Source organism: Arachis hypogaea, chromosome 8 (genome assembly GCF_003086295.3).
Source record: "Arachis hypogaea cultivar Tifrunner chromosome 8, arahy.Tifrunner.gnm2.J5K5, whole genome shotgun sequence".
Classification (NCBI taxonomy): domain Eukaryota; kingdom Viridiplantae; phylum Streptophyta; class Magnoliopsida; order Fabales; family Fabaceae; genus Arachis; species Arachis hypogaea.
The window spans coordinates 42268784-42276047 of NC_092043.1; the positions used below are offsets into that span (position 1 = coordinate 42268784).

Genomic DNA, 7264 nt, shown 5'->3' on the forward strand with positions numbered 1-7264 from the left:
TTCACAATCAATACCGATGAAGAATCAGAGAAAGAATCATAAAGAAACAGTTTTTAATTGTTTCATTTGTTTTTTCTTTTTTTTGTCTTAATTTGAGAGCTTTCTTTGTGTGCAGGGATTGGCGAAAAAAATAGAAAAGAGCTCACCATACTAAATTTATCTTCGAGGAATCGATCGAAATCTTCTACCACTACCACCCCATTGATTTTGGCCTGGTCTATTATAGGTAGTTTTGGACTCCATGACAAAGGTTTTAAAGGTACAAGTTGAGTTATGAAAAGTTGAAAAAGTGAGATGAGGTTGAGAATGAGGGTAATTTAAAAATTTTATTAAAAAAATAACAAAAAAATTGAATTTGGATACTTTTCTCATATAAAATTCATCTTTCATGGGTACATTATTAATTTTCTTAGTTTATAGGTCATAAAATTCGTAAATTTCATGATACTTTTGTTAGTTTTTTCCTTTTAAAAATAGTGAATGAACATTTACCTTGTCATCTTTATCACAACAATCCTTATCACAACAGTTCTTTTGACAAAAAAAATGTTAATTTAAAAGACTCACTACGAAAAAGATTCTATTTTGCCGGGGAGTCCGTGTAAAATTACTAAGAGAATCCCTTTTTCCCTTCTCGCTTTTTGGAGATCAATTTAGAGGGGTTTTTGTTTCTAATCTGCAGGAGTTCTATAAATCCCATAATAAGTTCTTAATCCTCTGAAAATGAAAACCTAAACCCGCAAGTCTCAACATCACCTTCTCAATGCTTCCCTAACCAGAAGCTCTGTTTTGCTGAGCCTTTGTTCGTGTTGTTGTTGTGCGTCTCTTCGATTTCTTCTCGTCAGAAACTCTGTTCGCTGGCTGCTGCTGCAACTGGTTGCGTAGATGACGCTCCTGCTTGCTGTTCATGTCGTTCTTTTAGCTCTCGATAAGTGTCTATTTTGCCCTTCTTCCACAGTTGCTCCAAAGGTGACAAGGTGAATTACTTTTGTTTGAGGTTTATGAATTTGTATATTTTGAGAATTAAAAGAAAAACGATCTGGTTTCATAAATCTGAAATTTTTTGAAGCACGAATGGGTTTTGTCCGTGTGTTGGGTAAAATAACACCCTCTGTTGATTCATAAAGTCACACTCTTAAATTGGATGGTTTTCTTTTTTATGCATCCTTTTTGAATTCATTAGGCAATGCTCGCTCTCCAGTATTTGTGTTTCAAATTTGAAGGTGAGATTTTAACTTTGCGACTTGAAAATGAAGTTGGCAATGCTTATTCTCTGACATTTGCATATTTTGTTTCAAAATAAGGAAGAATTGATGGTATCCTTGTCCATGATACACAGGTAAGTGTTACTTATATCGCAAATATGTAACGCTGGTTCACCCTTGTAGCTATCAATTTGCCATTTGCTTTCTATTTCAAAGAATTTGTAGATCAATTTTAAAAGGGTAGAACATTAATCTTTCATCATGTTGGGATTTTGGTGCGGAATATCCCCAAGAAGGAGATGTTCAATCTGTTCTGTTTGACAGGGAGAATAAATGATATTGATCTGTCTAGGAAGAAGAAAGAACAATTAGTGTTTATGTTTATGTTTGTATAAGAGTCTGGCTAGAATGTATAGGAATATCGTAAGATGCTATGATTTAACATAGGAAGATTATTACTCTTTCAGCTCAGGAAAATGTTCTTATAAATATGTGTTTGATAAGAAAAATACAAGGGGATGTATGGTTGAAGATTGAAGGGAGGATTTTTATGGTGAAGGTTAAATAAGTGGGATTTACAAAGTATGGTTCAGCGTGATTCCTCTATATCAAAGAATAGAAATGGTGAGGCAATTCAAATGTGAAGACTTTGCAAGTTCAATCTGGTGAGGATGATGAACAAAGCTTCTCTGGGACACTAAGTTTTGTTTGAAGGAGAGTTAGAGTGAGTTTAATGAGAATTGGACCACAAAAGAAAAGTAAATCAGAGGTTAAGAGAGTGAGAAACATAGAGGCACAGAACACTAGCTTGATGAGAAGTTGTATGAAGAAGACAAAGATGACTAGAAAAACTCAACATGTGGGATGAAGGTGCGAAAAGTGTTCGACATGGTAAATTTAATCGTGCTTTAAATCTTTCTTTTTGAAAATGAACTTAGAAATTATAATTATTCACCACAAATTTTGTTTGAACATCATCTCACCATTAGATAGAAATATGGATAGAATAATTATGTAAAGATTCCAAACTACAAGAAAAAATACGAAGAGAGAAAAGATTGATAAGAAGTTATATTTCCTTGTCATCCCTCTCCTTTAGTAATTTTCCATCTCCTTCACACTTTGAATTCAATATATCTTTTGACTCGGTGTTTGGAGGCAATTTGATGGTTTCACCGTCGGCATTGTTATTACTTTCAGTGAAATGGCAGAGAGATGGAAACTTTGAAGACCAATGAGGTTTTTTCTTTGCACGAGAGCCTTTATCACTTGTCTTCATTTTCTTCTCCCTCTTGGAGATTTCAGGACGTAACTTTTCTTGTTGTTTCTCATTTGATATGGTGTCTTTCTTTGTCATTTTCTTCCCTTTTTTCATTTGGCAAGGTCTCCTACAAGAAATAGCATCAATATTATTCAAAATTTGAAAACTATTTGCAGTATATTGGTGCATAAAATAAATCCTCTAGTAAATAAATTAATAAATGTGAATAACTTGGAATAAGTGTCTTTCAAGTAATAATAATAGTAATAATAGTAATATATTGAGCATAGAAATAAAGAGGAGATGCAAGAATCAAAGATAAACGATTTTTTAGGAGATGGTGTCACTGTCAGGCCAAGAGGAGACTAGTGAAGAACATAAATAAAAATTGTGGTAAAATTAAAGTACATGCTAACAACTTGGATACAAGACAAAAGTTGCAAAACCGGTTTTATTCCATTAACTCTACCTACTTATTGGTACGATTTAGATGTGTTGAAGGTTAACATGTTCAAAAGGTTAACATGTCAGGCTCACCTTTACAGATCATAAAAAAATGGGACACATATCTCAAATAAACTACTCTTATGATTATATATCTATATTTACATATGTATATACATGTTGTTATTATAATTTGGACTAATGCTCATGCAAAAAAAATTTTATGATTGGTTTTCATCAACCTCTCCCCGTTTCAAAGAACAGAAAAAAACAAACAAAGATAATAGATCTACTGAAAAAATACAAAATTAACGCAAAAAAAATAATATAAATAGATAGAAGTTCATACCTAATATGTGATAGAGATGTATTTGTGTTGAAATTTGTGAAGATTAGGTTGAAAAATAAAAAATATATGAAGATTGTGTTAGATTTTATGAAGGTTAGGAAGAGAAGTTAGAAATGTATGAAGATTTTAATGGCAATATAATAGCGGGAAATATGTGCGGGAAAATGAAAAAAATTTGGTAAGCATAAATCAGCTTTGAAAAGCTTCCTCCTAGGTGCTTTCAAAAGCACCCCTAACTTTTAAAAGCCGCAAGCACAAGCACTTGAGCTTTTTAATTTACCAAACGCAAAATGACGTGCTTGTGCTTTTAAAAAGCACAAGCAAAAAGCTTTACCAAACCCCGCCTAAGTCAAAACCGAGTATTTGGAAACTCATTAGAATAATTTAAGTAATTTTGTGTAAAAATAAATAAAAAAAACATCGCAAAGATAAAATGTTGTGTTGACTATCATCTTTGTTGGATGCATGTGAAAGAGTAGTGTTACATGGAGCCAAGAGAATTGAGGGTACAAATTGTGTTGACTATCATCTTTGTTGGATGCATGTGAAAGAGTAGTGCCACATGGTATCAATTAAGAGCCAAAACTTCAGGGATTCAATGCCTACGTTATCCTTGAGGATCGTTCCTCACATGCTTTTGATGCCAAAAGTTCATATGAAAAGTATAGATTCCTGCTGAATGATAGTCAAAACTTTTAGTTTTTATAGTTTTGGATAGATTTTTTTGGGCAACTACAAGTTTTTTGAAATAGTTTATTCGACTTGAATTTTTTTTTAAAATCACTAGTGTTCAACATCTGTTGATGTTTGTTCATTAAAAATTATGATTGCTACGGATTTTTATATGATTTTAAAAGCAATAAAAAAGTAATCAAAACTTAGGGGTTCAAAAATTCGGGGAAAAGTAAATCAGAATGTTAAATTGGGGAAGGAAATTTTGGGCAAAGTAAATTGATCAACGTTGTTCGAATCAAAATTCAAAAAGCACAAAGATGAAATTGATGCAAAATTAATTTATGAACAGCCACTCAAATTAAATTGGGACAAGAGAGAAGGACGAACCAGAGAGAGGGGAGAGGGGGCGATCGGCAACTCACAACAGGACAAGGGCAAGGGGGAAAGCTGCCGACAACGACACCAGGATGGATGGTTGGGGACCGCCACCGACGTCACGGATGTGCACAGAGGAAGGAGAAGACTTGGACGACCCATTTCACTTTACCTTCGCGCGCGGGCGGGAGCTACACGACAGGGAGAGGAGATCAGTGACGGGGAAGAATGACGACACGGACGTAGTAGCTGGAACTGACAGAGGGGAGAGTCACAACAGCGGAGGAAGGAGACCAGTGATTGGTGCCTTTGCTCTGCTGGGGTTCACGCAAAAAGGGTGAAGGTTAATGGCGTCGAAATATTTTGGTTGGGGGTATTAATGAAACAAACCCCCCTCTCCCAAGGTTATTTGCTGCGGTTGGGACTGTAAACAGCAACCAAATCCAATCAATTGGAGCGGAGCTTGATTCCGCAATAAGAACCGCACCAACTCAGTAGATTTACGGCGTTTTGGCAACAATTTTCCGCTGCTAAGTCCCGTTTCTCTTGTAGTGATTTATAGTAAAAATAAATTGAATCTTTTCAAAAGGTGATTACTCACTATTTTTTATAATAAGGACTAGAAATATTCAATAAAAACCTAAAAAAAAATCAAAATCATGAATCAAAGCAATAAGAGAAATTCAACAAGATTAAAATATTTTGTGAAAATTTGCACAACCACACAAATCATAAAAAAATGCTAAGATATATTTTAGCTGTAAACGTGATTTGAGTTTGATTTTTTTTTACCCAATAGTGATAAAATTTTGGAAGTAAAAATTGTGGGTTTTAAAACTCTTTTGGTGCACTGAATTGATAATTTAGTGGTGAAAAAACAAAAATAGGAATAATGATTAGGTTAGATTCAATAAAAAATTATATGTAGTGAATCAATATATATTTTTACATGAATCAGTTAATAAGGATAAGAAATATCCTTTAAAAATCTAGAAAAAAATCGAACTCATAAATCTAAGTCATAAAAGAAATTCAATAAGATTAAAATATCTTGTGAAAATTTAACAACGATGTAAATTATAAAAAATGTCTAAGATATATTTTGACTGTAAACGTAATTTGAGTTTGATTTTTTGATTTAACAGTGATGAAATTTTAGAGACAAAAATGGTAAATTTTAAAACTCTTTTAGCATGTTGATTTGATAATCCAGCGGTGAAAAAATAAAAACAGGGACATTGATTAGGTTAGATTTCATAAAAATTTAAATGGAATGAATCAATATATTTTTTTTATGAATCAATTAATAAGGATTAGAAATATCCTTTTAAAAAAACCAGAAAGAAAAAAAAAATCAATGTCAGGAATCTAAGCCACGAAAGAAATTCAATAAGATTAAAGTATCTTGTGAAAATTCGCACGACGATGCAAATCGTAAGAAATAGTTAGGATATATTTTGACTGTAAATATAATTTGAATTTGATTCTTTTGACCTAGTAGTGATGAACTTTTAGGGGTATGTCTAAAATGAGCACAACAATTATGTGCTTATTGGATGTGCCATGTTTATATAGACCATTAAATTTTATTAGATGAAAATCAAAGGCTAATATAAAAGAAGAGTATTGATAGACTCTAATAAATACAGAATATGTTAATACATAAATAAATATTTTAAATGACAATATTTTAATACACAAGACTTTAAATGACAACAAAATCTTTATTTTTAAATAATTAAATATAAAATATATAAATACAAAATATATGAGTATTTTTTATTCATTAAGATTAATTATTATGTAAGAAATTTTTATAATATTAAAAATTATATCAAAATGTTATTTTAAACTGTAACATAAAAATATAAATAATTAAAATTTTATTTTATATTATTTGACAAATAATTAGATTATTATAATAAAAATTTATTAACTAACTAATTTTATTAAAGATATTATTATATAATATAATTTTTTTAACAAAATATTTTAAAAATATAATTTATTTAAAACATTATATATAATACATGAAAATATTAACCTTTTTATTCTTTTCAATTTTTTTTAAACGGAATAAATAATATAATTTTAAATACATACTTATCACATTATATATTTATTTATATTAGTAAGACCTAAACTAATCAAATTTAGATAATTAAAAATATAAAAGATATAAATACAAAAAATATAAATATTTTTTCTTCATTAAAATTAATTATTAACATGAAGACCGTTCATTGTGTGCTAATCCTTTGTCTATTGAGCTTCCCTCTCACCCTTTTCATAGCCCTTCTTGTGAATAAATGCAGTCTACATCAAATAACATATTAAATTTGTTACATTAAAACTACAAAAATATATATTTTACTCTTAGATTTAACAAAATATATTTTAAATAAAGTTTATATAAAAAAAATATTTTAAAAAAGATATTTATACACCAATTATATATATATATAAATTTTTTGTATAATAATTAACCTTAATAAATAAAAAATATTCATATATTTTGTATTTATATATTTTATATTTAATTATTTAAAAATAAAAGATTTTATTACCATTTAAAGTCTCGTGTAATAAAGTATTGTCATTTAAAGCATTTATTTATTATTAGGATATTTTGTATTTATTAGAGTCCATTAATGCTCTTCTTTTATATTAGCCTTTGATTTTCATCTAATAAAATCCAACGGCCTATATAAACATGACACATCCAATAAGCACATAATTATTGTGCTCATTTTAGACATACTCAATTTGTAATTTTTAGAGGCGAAAATGATAGATTTTAAAATTCTTTTGGCACACTAATTTGATAATTTAGTGGTGAAAAACAAAAAAGAGATAGTAGTTAAGCTAGATCCAATGAAAATTTATATGAAGTGGATCAATTAATAAGAATAAGAAATATCCTTTAAAAACCCAAAAAGAAAAAAAAATCGAACT

General features: G+C 29.8%; 2 long non-coding RNA genes across 2 annotated transcripts; one reads left to right on the forward strand and one right to left on the reverse strand.

The window, feature by feature from the left end:
- Positions 1-590: 590 nt before the first annotated feature.
- On the forward strand, positions 591-2632 carry LOC114924328 (uncharacterized). Its single transcript, XR_011864868.1, has 4 exons — positions 591-977; positions 1184-1223; positions 1305-2096; positions 2406-2632. It is a non-coding gene; the product is annotated as an uncharacterized lncRNA (long non-coding RNA).
- On the reverse strand, positions 2121-4893 carry LOC112707564 (uncharacterized). The gene is made up of 2 exons (XR_003156105.2): positions 4322-4893; positions 2121-2593 (listed from the first exon to the last, which is right to left on the reverse strand). It is a non-coding gene; the product is annotated as an uncharacterized lncRNA (long non-coding RNA).
- Positions 4894-7264: the final 2371 nt, after the last annotated feature.